This window comes from Anabrus simplex, chromosome 1 (assembly GCF_040414725.1).
Source record: "Anabrus simplex isolate iqAnaSimp1 chromosome 1, ASM4041472v1, whole genome shotgun sequence".
Classification (NCBI taxonomy): Eukaryota; Metazoa; Arthropoda; class Insecta; order Orthoptera; family Tettigoniidae; genus Anabrus; species Anabrus simplex.
The window spans coordinates 524,978,954-524,992,591 of NC_090265.1; the positions used below are offsets into that span (position 1 = coordinate 524,978,954).

Consider the following 13,638-nt stretch of genomic DNA (forward strand, 5'->3'; position numbering starts at 1 on the left):
TTTTCTAAGAAAACAATAGAAAATAGAGGTAATAATGGAATAAGGCATTGCCTGGTCAGATCTATATATATAATTCAAGTTATGAGTTAAAATAACACATTAAAATACGCAACACGAACTAAAATAAAGTCAATGGGATAAAAGCGCAGTCGACAAAAACTACACTAAGACAAGAACAATATTACACACGAGAAAAAAAGACCACTATCCCTCAGAAAACAGACGATGAGGTCTGCGGACTGCTTGTCATCATGCAGGATGAGAGACAGGGCACGCAAGAGTTTTAGACTACGGCGCAGATCGACCAGGCCCGCGCACTCCATAAGGATGTGTACCACGGTAAGATGATCGCCACAAGTACATACCGGAGGGGGTTCTCCTTTCAATAAATGGGAGTGCGTCAGGACACCGTAGCCGATCCAAAGACGACATAATACCACTGCTTCCCTCCGAGAAGCCCGAAGGGAAGTCCTTCATACATTCAGTGTACATCACCAGATGTCTCAGCTGAGAGCGAATATCACTTACTGGAACCTTGTAAGGCAACGGGAGCAGTGTGACTGCCTCCTTGGCAGCCTTATCTGCTAATTTGATTCCCTCTACACCCATGTGGCTTTGGAGCCCAGAAACGTGATTCTGGTGCCAGCAGCTGAACACCCGGCCAGCAGGACCTGGATCCACTGCACCAGAGGGTGTCGAGGGAAGCAGGTATCAATAGAGTGTAGCAAGCTCAAGGAGTCAGTACACAGAAGAAAGTGTCGGCACTCATCGGACAGTGTGTACCGCAGAGCTTCACAGATAGCATAGAGCTCTGCTATGTACACACTACAGGTTTCCGGGAGAGCAAAAAGAAACCTATCAATGTCGACAACGAACACACACTAAGTTTTACAATATTGATACGGAAAATGAAGCTGATTACTTGCAAAACGAATACACAGCCAACTTTAGCATCTGTTCTCGAGCCATCCGTGTAAACGACGACTAAACCTGGATTCCGGCCAACAACAGACAGAAAGAGCCTCCGATAAATCGAAGGGTCTGTTTTCCTTCAGGCCAGTGTGCAGATCCAGAATTATTTCAGGACGTCGTACTACCCACGGAGGTACCCCACTTGGTTGTCTGACAAGCCAAGGAACCGAAGGCAAGTGAAACAATCTGCGACTGCTATCCAAGCGTATTACAACCGGCCGCGTTGCTCAAGGATAAGCAGCGTACAGCAAATGGTTGCCATTGTTAAATACACAAGGATAGCTTGGATGAAGTGGCATCTGTCGCAAATTTGCAGCATACGAAAGAAGCATTTGCTGGCGCTTCAGGTGTAAAGGCGGCACACCAGACTCAGAGAGCAGGCTAGCAATGGTGCTTATACGAAGAGGTCCCGTCACCAACCTCACCCCACTGTGGTGGATGCTCTTCAGCTTCGCAAGGACGGTTGGTCTTGCTGAGCCATAAGCCGCACTGCCGTAGTCTAGCCGGGATAAAATGTGTGTCCTATAGAATCATAGGAGCACCGTGCGGTCAGCACCCCAATTAGTGCCGCTAAGAAACTTCATTATATTCAGCTTCTTAGTGCATTGCACTTCTAACTGCCGCACGTGTGGTTTCCACGATAATTTGCTATCGAAAAAGAGCTCAAGAAATCGGTGTGTGAACAACAGGAAGAACGACATTTCCTAAATAAAGCTCAGGTTGTGGATGAAGAGTACAGAGCCGACAAAAGTGGACAACAGAGGACTTTGCTGTGGAAAACCGAAAGCCATGTTCTAAGGCCCACTGTTCCCGTCTCCTAATAGCTTGCTGTAATTGTCGCTCTGCGACTGCCACATTATGCGAGCTATAGTGCAGAGCAAAATCATCCCCATATAGCGACGGTATTACTGCTGAACCAGCAGCAGCAACAATACCATACCGCGAACAGTGACACTAAGGACCGATCCCTGTGGAACCCCATTTTCCCAAACGTGGTATTGCGAATATGTCCTCCCTACTCAGACACGAAATAGACAGAGGGACAAAAAATTTGCAATAAATACCGGCAAGTGACCTCGGAATCTCCATTGATGCAGGACTGAAAGGATGCCATATCGCCATGTGGTGTCATATCCCTTTTCTAAGTCAGAGAAAACAGCTACCAAATGTTGTTTGTGGAGAAATGCATCCTGGATAGAGCTCTCCAGGCATACGAAGTGGTCAGTGGTCAACTCAAAAACCACACTGGTACTCGGACAAGAGTCCTTGTTTCTCCAGACACCACACAAGTCGGCGATTTACCATCCTCTCAAATAGCTTACACAGGCAGTTTGTAAGACAAATCGGTCTGTAACTTCCTGCATGCTTAGGATCTTTGTCAGGCTTGAGGACAGGGATGACTACGCCCTCTCGCCACTGAGATGGAAAATCACCCTCTATCCAGATTTGGTTGAACACACGAAGGAGATATAGTACACTATCATCACTAAGGTGTTTCAATATCTGGTTATGGATATTGTCTGGTCCAAGAGACGTGTCCTTGCAAAGCGCCAAGGCGCTGCGGACTTCCCATTCCATAAAGAGCACGTTATAGTCCTCTGAAGCTTAAGTGCCAAAACTAAGGTGATGACGTTCTGCCTTCCGCTTCACAGCGAGGAAATCACGATGGTAATTCCCGCAGGCAGACACATCCACAAAATGGCTACCTAGATGGTTAGCAAGTGAGAGTGGTTCAGTGACGACACTGCCTGCAATGGAAATTCCCAGTACAGAAGATGATCCTTGGATACCCGAAATACGTCGAAGTTTAGTCCACACTTGGGATGGAGTATGTGACATCATAGATGACACACATCTCTCCCACGAAGCTTTCTTACTTTGGCGAATAAGAACTCACGCCTTAGTGCAGAGTTTCTTAAATGTTACCAAGCTGGCCACAGTAGGCTACCTACGATAACGTTTATGGCCTCGACGGCGTTCTTTGATAGCTGCTGCAATTTCTTCGTTCCACCAAGGAATGAGTTTTCAGCGAGGAGGCCCTGAGAAGGAAGGAATGGACTCCTCAGCAGCAGTAAGGAAAACTTGCGTTATGCAAGTTATTTCACCGTATGGTATAGGCGTTAAAGACAGCGAGGGATGTGAACTGTGGCCAATCAGCATGTTTAAGAATCGATCGAGGCCTCGACGGATTTTTGTTTCATCAAAGTAAGGATGATGGGAAAATGGTCACTGTCACAAAGGTCGTTGTGTGTATTCCACCGAAACAGCGGAACCAACGTTCGGCTGCATAGACTTACGTCTATGCGAGAATATGTGCCGTAACGTACACTAAAGAAAGTGAGTTGGTTCCCCTGTGTTCAAAATACATAAATCCAGCTCTGTTACTAATATTTCAAGCTTTCTTCCCCGAGGGCAAGGCGTCTCAGAGCCCCATATGGGGTGATGGGCGTTAAAATCGCCCAACAGGATGAAGGGAGTTGGAAACTGATCTATAAGATCAGTGACATCATTTATGTTAAGAGGCTGGCCTGGTGGAAAATAAACATTACACACTGTTGCTATGACAGGCAGGGGAATGCGAACAGCTACTACCTCCAGCGGGGTTCTTAATGGAACCTCTTCGCTGTAGGTATCAGAATGGACAAAAATGTCAATGCCACCGGAAGCCCGGTGAGCATAACGTCGTTCTGTCAAGTATAGTAGAAAATTTCTCAAGATCGCATGATGACCTGGTCTGAAGTTTGTCTCCTGAATACAGACTATACTCGCTCCGTACTCACTGATGAGCTGGCATACCTCAGCAAAATGCCTGTCATAACCGTTACAATACCACTGTAACAGTGCCATAGTGTGGGTGTGGACTTCTGAGGTTTAGGTTAGAAGCAGCGTAATGCTACCTAACCTACACTCACATCCCCATCCGAAGATGAATACTCCCTGTGCATCACCTCGTCTGGTGATACCTTGAATTTCTTCGACGTAGTCCGGGGGGCAAGGTTTCCAGAAGGAAAACCCAGTGGCGCAGAATCAGACCCTCTGGGTGGAGGGCGTGAGGCCCCATTCGTAGGAGATGTTAAAGAACGCCTAGTAAGGACACTCTTCTTCCCCGCCGTCGATTCTTGTTTAGACGGGCTTCGAGGTGATTTCCCAGCCCTGGTCGACGATGCCGCCTCCACCAGCTTAGGCGCAGCTTTCACCAACCTCGTGAGGGAAGGAGCCGTTGCTTTCTACCCCTACTGTGCCGGCATAGGTTTCTTAGCCAGCACAGGCTTATTGGTGGTCGAAGGCCGGGATGGACCCACCTATGAACTTGTTCTCTTTGCAGCACTGCTCCCAGGAGCAACTGCCGTCTTGGGCGCAGCGATCTTCTGGATAGGTGTTCCAGTTGAAAATGAAGAACCTGGGAGAGATTGGGCTATCATGCTGAAGTCTAGTGCCTTGGGCGGTGCATTCAGACAATAAAACTGACGGCGCGCTTCCTGGTAGGAAAGACCATCCACGGTCTTGATCGCCCGCTTCATGTCTTCCATCAATTCATTGTCAGTGTTCAGAACGAGATCACGGTGGAAAATAACTCCACGAACCAGATTCAAGGTTTTGTGCTCTTCCACTATGACGGGGATGTCACCAAAGTGGTCGCACTTAAGCAACCGATCTGCTTTGACCGCAGTGTTAGTCTTCAGAAGCAAACCACCATTGCGCATTTTCTTAAGATCGTCAAATTCACCGTATATACCTTTGATATGTCGACTGAAAAGAATCAATTTAACCAGCTTGTCATCATGCCCATTGGTTCTGGTAGCAACCAAGAATCTAGGGAAGCTGGAACCCAGACTAATACGCTGCGCTTGTTCCCAAGGGGTTGCCCCCCTTAGGAAATCAAAAGTTAAAGTCTTGGGTAGCAAAACTACCCAAAGAGGCAGGCAGAAGTTGTTTCGATGCCATGCCCGAAATCATACTCCCCGAATGCCACCCACTCCGATCAGGGGTCTCTGCAGCCGAACCAAGCAGCCAAGGCAATATCCACCTGGTCATAGCCGGTACTGCCTGGGGTCCGATGTTGGACGATGCCTAATAGGGGAGGACCGAGGCAATGAGTACTAGGACTCCCTTCCTCCAATCACCCTCAATAGCACGTACCCAATACCGTGTACAGAGCACTAAATATAGGTAAAAATAAGTAAGAATATGTCCTTCTGACATTCGGCTGTGCAGGGACCTGTGTTGTCAGGTGGATACTACTGCCCGGGCACATGACACTCCCACCTGCCGCTTCCTAGGTGGTTACTGACACAGGCTTTCGAGCATAGTCGGCACACATAGGAGGTCCATCTCCGAGCACACGCACATCAAAAATTTGGAATAGGTCTACAATTAACCCTTAAAAAACAATAAAAAATAAAGAGGGAACCATGGCCACACGACCCTTTTAGCCGCCTTCTGCGACAGGCAGGGATTATCTGTGAATGTATTCAGCCCCTCCCATCCACAAGAGATCCAAGACATAGTATCAAACCGCAATCCACGCCCGCGCCTAGGTCGCCCCTTTTAGTCGCCTCTTACGACAGGCAGGGGATACCGCGGGTGTATTCTACATGTGCGTCCCCCACCCGCAGGGTTTTTTCTTTTTACAACAGGTAGGGGATGTCACGGATGTATTCTACTGCCCCTACCCACAAGGGAGACAACTGACTGGCAACGCCCTGCAAGAGTGTATCATAAGCCTGGTACCAGATATGACCCACACTATATTCTTCTTCTTCTTCGTTTTGCCTCATGACTGAGGCGTCGTGACTATCATAATATTCAGCCCTCTAGCCGATGAACCATACTCTGCCATTCTTCCCTATCTAAAGCTTTCAATGTGGTTACTCTGAGAGAACACTGTAGGGGGCCGTTCACCATGTCAATCCATCATGTTGGTATTCGTCCTCGTCTGGCCACACTATATCAACCAGCATTAAAAGTCGGGACACTTCAGCTGGGTCTGTCGCAATGGTGCTGGAGTGTTTGACCGTATCTATGGCTGGTTAACCGCACATGAATTTAGTGATATCCTGATACTTTGGAGAATGCAATGCTCCCTTCTTCCCCAGTACATTATCCCCACGGGTTAGTTTCCCAGAAGGATAACCAACCAGTACACAAAGCCAAAGTCGTTCAAGCATGGTTTTGGAGGAGGCTCGAGATCATGGTTTTATACTGGCCTCCAAAGACACTGAATCTGAACATCACAGAGAACGTACGGAAAATGTTAAAAAGGAGGAGGCTCAACACCATGGTTTCCCATTTTCCCACCAGGAAAATGCTGGGATTGTACCTTAATGAAAACCACGGTCCCTTCCTTCCCACTCCTAGGCCTTTCCTATCCCATCGTTACTATAAAACCTATCTGTGTCATTGCAACGTAAAGCAAATTTCAAGAGAGACTCCACACCTAGGTTATACCAGGGTCACAGAAAAGACCTTGGCAGGTACTGGTTTGACAGACCCTGCAGTTAGTGGTGTCTGGCAGGAGTGTCAGCATGGACTTTACAATTACAGAACTTATAAGTCTAGAGAAGTAGTGATGGGATAATCGAATACAAAATAATTGCTTATTCGATTATTTTTCCACTGGACTATTTCTTTGGTTATTCACTTAATTTTTTGAGTGTTCATTTTAAATTTCATTTGAATGATTGGGGAAATTGAATAGCGAAGGCTTTTGAAAAAAATAGAATGAAAAGTAATCGTAATGTTCTCATCAATTATCAATCTCATCACAGGGAAATTAAAATAACCCATCTCCATTCCCTTACAGGAAGTATGTAGGTAGGACGAATGGCCTCTGATAAGCTTTCTGAAAATAATACGAACTCATGCTCCACACGTATGAGTCATGCACTCAGATGCCATTACTTAAAACACATAGATTAATATATTGCATCACCTACCCACGCAATTACACAAAGCGCAGTGCTATAGTATTGACTACCTAGCTCACTAAATTTGTCAAGTCATAAATTAAAATTAGTCAGGATTTTCTGTAAAATATGTCACTAAATGACATCAAAAGGACTGATGATGATGATGATGATGATATTTTGAGACAGTAGTTCTTTCCCCAGCCAAGACAATGTGTGAATGGTCAATACAAATCGGTAACAGTTGAAAACAATGCAGGAAAATGTGGTGATTACTGTTTTAAGGGGGAGTACAACTAGGCAACCATCCTCGATTAATACTAATCAGAGGGAAAATATGGAAGGTGTCCGACACTTTGAATAATGAAGGTATCGGGCAAAGAAAGACAAAGGCCACAAAGGGCGTGAAAATAAAAGACTCCCTATGCCTCGGAAACCTAATACCGTCAGGGTCGGAAAAGAACAAGAGTTGACTAAGGGAGGTCAATCAGGATAGATGAAAGCCAGGAGCCTGGCACGAATGGAAACAATGCCTGGACTCAGCTAAGGGCTTAACGGTTGCCAACCCACGCTCTCAATCAATCACCACCGACATGTATTTAGGGCAGTCACCCAGGTGTCTGACTGCCTATCAGTTGACAACCTAGTCTTTTCTTAAATAATTTAAGAGACCCTGAGACCTCTTTTAGTCACCTCTTACGACAGGAAGGGGATACAATGGATGTTATTCTACCATCCTAACGCTCAGGGGAAAATGGTGGTTGGTGAATGAGAGACAGAGGTGGGGCTTTTTTTTTTCTTTCTTTTTTACAAGTTGCTTTACGCTGCACCGACACAGACAGGTCTTATGGTGACAATGGGAGAGGAAGGGGCTAGGAGTGGGGAGGAAGCGGCCACGGCCTTATTTAAGCTACAACCCCAGCATTTACCTGGTGTGAAAATGGGAAACCACGGAAAGCCATCTTCAGGGCTGCCGACAGTGGGGTTCGAACCCACTATCTCCCGAATACTGGATACTGGCCGCACTTAAGAGAAAGCAGCAGGTGTATTATTATCATTAAAATATTTTGCTGTGGTCTTTTAGCTAACATTATTGGGGTTTTTTTCCCTTTGTCATCAATTTATAATAATGGTGTGTGGCCTCTGGAGAGGCCTTGTGTAGGTCTTTCAAGTTGATGCCGTATAAGCGACCTGCGCATGTGTGAGGATGGTGCCCTACCTAAGATGAAGTCTAATGCTGAAGACTGCACAAACATCCAGCCCCGAGTTGCTTGTAGATATATGGGCTTACGGGCTTACGCCGTGTCAAGAAAACAAGGTGAAACTTTTTACAGGTCTTCAGAAGAAAATCTCAACTGTTCACGAGGAAGACCTCTATAATAATGAGCATTTGAATTTAAGAATGCATTACCGTTGGAGCTGTAGTGGTACGCTCATTCGTAACCAGGTGGCTCGCTGTATGCTAGCACAGCACTCCAAACGGGAGCTGACGACAACATTAAGCTCCAATTAAGATTTTCTATCACACTGTGTGTATGAGAAGTAACATAGAGGATATAGACGAATCAGAGACGAATGTGGTAGAAGAAATAAACAGAAACGAATAAAATAAAATGCAACGAAAGATAGCAGGATAGAACAGAACAGGGCTGAAGAATGGAAAGAAAGTATGTGAAGAAAACCAGAGGATGAACAATGATGTGGATGGTGTGGGGGACGGGGTATAACCAGTGTACACACGTATGAAAGTATGACACTTAACGTCTAGCTTCGAATGAACCACCTGATGATGACAAACATTCGAATTTGGAAAACAATGAAACAAAACAATATAGAAAGGGCAAGGGAAGAGATTTACCTATGTAAATGGGTGGCAACCACGCATTTCTTAATTGATAGTCAGTGTCCCTGTTGAAATTGTTAGGATTTTTATATATTTCCACTGCTTCCCATATAATCCTAGACCTGTAGTGTTCAGTGTAGAAAAGAGCTCAAACATCTTGGAACACAACAACATAACCCGACGATCCTCTCACGTATTTTCTTTCCATTTTTCAGCTCTGTTCTATTCCATCCTGGTGTCTTTTGTTATATTTATTTTATTAGTTTCTATTTTCTTCTACCACATTCGTACCTGATTCATCCTATGTCCTCTCTGATACTTCTCAAGCACACAAGGTGTAACAGAACATCTCAACCGGAGCTTAATGTTGTTGTCAGCTCCTGTTTGGAACACTGTGCCAGCATACAGCGAGCCACCTGGTGACGAACAAGCATACCACTACAGTTCTCCAACAGTAAAGCATTCTTAAATTCAAACCCTCGTTAATGTAGAAGACTTCCTCCTGAACAGATGAGATTTTCTTCTGAAGACCTGTAAAAAGTTTCACCTTGTTTTCTTGACACGGTGTAAGCCCAAAAGCCCATATCATGCCTACAAGTACAGGCCATGACATTATCAATGTTACACTATTATTATTATTATTAACTCACTGGATCATGAAAATGTTGAGTGTAACATGTGATGTGTAAAATAGAGCAAAATCATAGAAAAAATACATCTCCCTGATTTATCAGTTCTTCCCGTCAACGACAATACGACACTGGAATGAACAGCGGCATTGTATGTAAGTTTTATTATAAATACAAGTTGGCTCGTTGTGCTGATGTAGAGTTTATCAGGAGGTTCCTTGGGGCAATTGCCTCCTTCCAGAACTTCAATCCACAACCTTGTGTATAAGTTTGACTCTGCCATTTTTTTTTTTCCTGCTATTTGTTTTACGTTCCACCGACACAGATAGGTCTTATGGCAAAGATGGGACAGGAAAGGCCTAGGAATGGGAAGCGGCCTTGGCCTTAATTAAGGTACAACCCCAGCATTTGCCTATTTGCCTGGTGTGAAAATAGGAAACCATTGAAAACCATCTTCAGGGCTGCCAACAGTGGGGTTCGAACCCACTATCTCCCGGATGCAAGCTCACAGCCGCGCGCCCCTAACCACACGGCCAACTCGCCCGGTCTCTGCCAGTTCAGTGCTATACCAGAAACACACGAAGACATACATTGTTAACAGAAGGAAAATTAGGAGAAATTGGTACAAAATTTCAAAGTTAACCAGGAAAATTACTACCAAAATTTGCACAGCACGCTTGGGTTTCAGCGACTTCTGTACATGTTTACAATTTAAAACCACCTGATCCTGCAGCACGTATGCAATACAGCGAAGGCTTTCAATTATCAGAAAATCGAAATGTATTTAGCAGGTATCCTGTTTAGATGCAAAAAGAAGACATTTCCATAATCTGCTATGAGGCAGGCCGACGAGTTTACTTTAGTTGTTTTATACTGTATATATAGTTGTTACTCCCTATAATGCCCGCCTGGTGGCCATGATCGTTAAGGTGCTGAAGTCTAAACGGTCTGACACCGAGGTTAGCCGGTTCAAGTCCCGTTGGTCGAAAAAAATGTCAGAATGTTGGCCGGCAGGGTAGGGGAGGTGGTGGTATACAATTTCTAATCACTAGATTGCGTGCCAAAAGCCTGGAATAAATTCCAAACCTCTCCGCAGTGCTCATATGGAGTCAGGGCATATGACGCTAATGATGGTGATTCGTCCATCGGATGGAGACGTTAAGCCTTGAGCAGACCCCTTAGTGCTATTCGACAGGAGTAGGCTATGTGCCAGCACCAGGTTTCACCCTCTCCCTACTATCATATCATGTCATTCATTTCATCTCATTAACTCCCCTGATGAGGTTGACATCAGGAAGGGCATCCGGTCATAAAAACCTGCCACAACAGGTTTATCTCACCTCATACCCGACCCCGTAGGGAAACGGGACAAGGATTGGACAAACAAACACTGTATATGTAATAATGTTTTGGCAGATCTGACCCGCAGCACATCAAGAACGAAAATTCTTTGACATAATTAATTCAATAATGAACCTTAGAAAACAGAATCCTACCAGCCAAAGTTCTAAGCTGAAATATTTCACATAGCAGTTTTCACAGGCGCAACAGCAATAGGCAGATTTACAAATTTAAGAAGTGAAGACAGTACAGACTGGCCGTGGCAGAAGCCAATTGACCAGCCATGGCTCAGCTGTGTGCAAATGGTCAGAAAACCCTGTAAGTAAATACCTCAAAATCAGAAAGGAAAACCTTCACAAGAAAAAAAAACATCCAACACATTTGAAGCTTTATACTACTGTTGGTCTTGCCATAAGCCATCGTATCTCGATTAATGCTAAATCCAAACTACAAGGTTTAACTTACAGTTTTAAAAATATCATTTGCATTGATCAGAATTTGTACCAATTTTCATGTATGGTTTAAGGGCATGTACTTTACTGACCAATGACTACAGCAGAATTCAGGCAACAGAAATGAGATTCATTCAACTTGCTTTGAAAACGACAACAGACAAGGGATACTGTACTGGTGAAGGCCCCTACCCAGCTACAGCTGGATAAAGGGAAATGATGATGATGATGAAACTGGAATGAAAATTCATTGGCTACTGTATTCTTTGTTACAGCAAGGATCAGCACTTCAGCAAATATCTTAAGCACTTTCAATCAAAAAATACTTGGAAAGGAAGACTGCTTAATCATGTCATTGCTGCTAACAAGCACAAAGATATTAATTCTGTCTGAATGACCATCACCCCTCCGGATAATATAGGACTTAGGACATCCCGAAATCAATCAATGCTCTGTATTTGGGGCTATCATCCAGGTGGCAGATTCCCTATCAATTATTTACCTAGGCCTAGGTTTTTCTTAAATATTTTCAAAAAACTTGGAAATTTATTGAACATTTCCCTTGGTAATTTATTCCAATCCCTTACTCCTCGTCCTATAAATTAACATTTGCCCCAATCTGTCTTCTTGAATTCCAATTTTATCTTTCCTACTTTTGAAAGCTCCACTCAATCTTATTCTTCTACTTATGTCATTCCCTGCCAATTCTCCACTAACAGCTCGAAACATACATAGTCGAGCATCTTGTCTCCTTATCCCCAAGTCTCCCCATGCCCAAAGTTAGCAACATTTTCATATCACTACTCCTTTGTTGGAAATCACCCAGAACAAATCGTGCTGCTTTCCCTTGACATTTTTCCAGTTCTCGTATCAAGTAGTCCTGGCGAGGGTTCCATATACTGGAGCCATACTCTAACTGCAGTGTTACCAGAGACTTTATGGATATCACACTTAGCCTACCTAAAATGTATTTAGAAAACATATTCTGGCAATGGGTATCGCATATCTAAAACTACTAAGAGAATGCTGAATGTATGCTAGTGGATCTTGATAGCACAAGTTCCAGCACACAGAACAAGTGCTTAACTCGCTCTAATACTCGGCAGCCATTTGTAAGAAAGGCAAGCTATTCCAAGAGGTTGCAAGGTCTTTTGATTCAGGATTTACAATGATAAATGTTTAGGCAAGCTATTCCAAGAGGTTGCAAGGTCTTTTGATTCAGGATTTACAATGATAAATGTTTAACAATCCATGCACAAATAAGTTTCAAGACATTGTTAAACTAATTAGCACACATTGGCAGATCTGCTGCTAGAAGGTCCTTAAATGCACAATAACCAATTCGACAATATTCTACATTCTTGTGCAAGTACCGGTAATGTCTTTCCTCTTCATATCAGTCGCATAGATTATTATTCACCATGTCAGGTGCCAACCCATGAATTAGTGTAGCATAATACACAATATCAACTGCAATGATTACTGATCAAAACAAATATCAAAATATTCTCGTAAGAGCTACACAATACAAGAGACACTGATTAATACAATTGTTTGCCTTATAGCACTATATACACAAAAGTGTATAATAAAAACTACATTAGAATAAACTTAACAGCAATAGAAGCAAGATGTTTCCTGGTCAATCCATAAAATCCAAGCACAGATTTCATCACAAGCAAACAGGGCCAAATCGTCTGCTACTGCCACCAAAGTAAAGTCATCAGTTGTTACACAAGGAGGAATCATACATCATGTCACTTATGGTCAGCAAGTTTACACCCAAAACCTACATCAAATTTAGTAGTGTAATCAAAATATATAAAGACAAAACAGGAATAGGCACACAGTGACCCAACCCTGCTTGACCCTATGCTTATTCCCCTTTCTTATTTTAAATATTTTTAATACTGGAGAAAGGCCTCTGGTTCTCTCAATTCCACACAATTGTTACGATACACACATGAAGTTTGGATTTCAAAGATTCTCCAAAACAGGAGTAAAGCTCCTCTCAAGGATATTAATATTTAATCAATGAAGAGAGTAAATTGAAACAGTAGTATCATTTGACATCTTTACCAACGGGAGGTTTGTAATTTTGCTGTAAATAACCTAGCTTTCTGCCACTAAGTATCACACTTTACAGAAGACTATATGAAAATACCTGGCAAGAAACATACCATCTGAAATCCTAAAATCCCATATAAATACGTTAAGTTAGAAAAAGAAAAACATTGCTAATCCCGAAACAAACTCGACCCACACGACACACACACACACCACAAAAATAAAAAATTGTTACGGAATAGAATGACACGAAAACAAATTTACAACCAAGTTACGACGTGGATGAACCTATATCTCTCATTGTAAATTACGCTATAAATAACATGTTATGAAATTTTAGTATTACTGGAGCCGATTCCATTAGTAGGTCTTGGAAAACAAAATAATGTTTACAAAATTTCTATCCTCCAAAGGTACCGTACCATATC

At 43.5% G+C, this 13,638-nt stretch overlaps 1 protein-coding gene across 1 annotated transcript in view; it reads right to left on the bottom strand.

Annotated features, from left to right (window-relative positions):
- The window catches only part of LOC136857080 (uncharacterized), a 72,982-nt gene that overhangs the window by 58,999 nt on the left and 345 nt on the right, over nt 1-13,638 (bottom strand). The gene's annotated exons all lie outside the window — the stretch shown is intronic.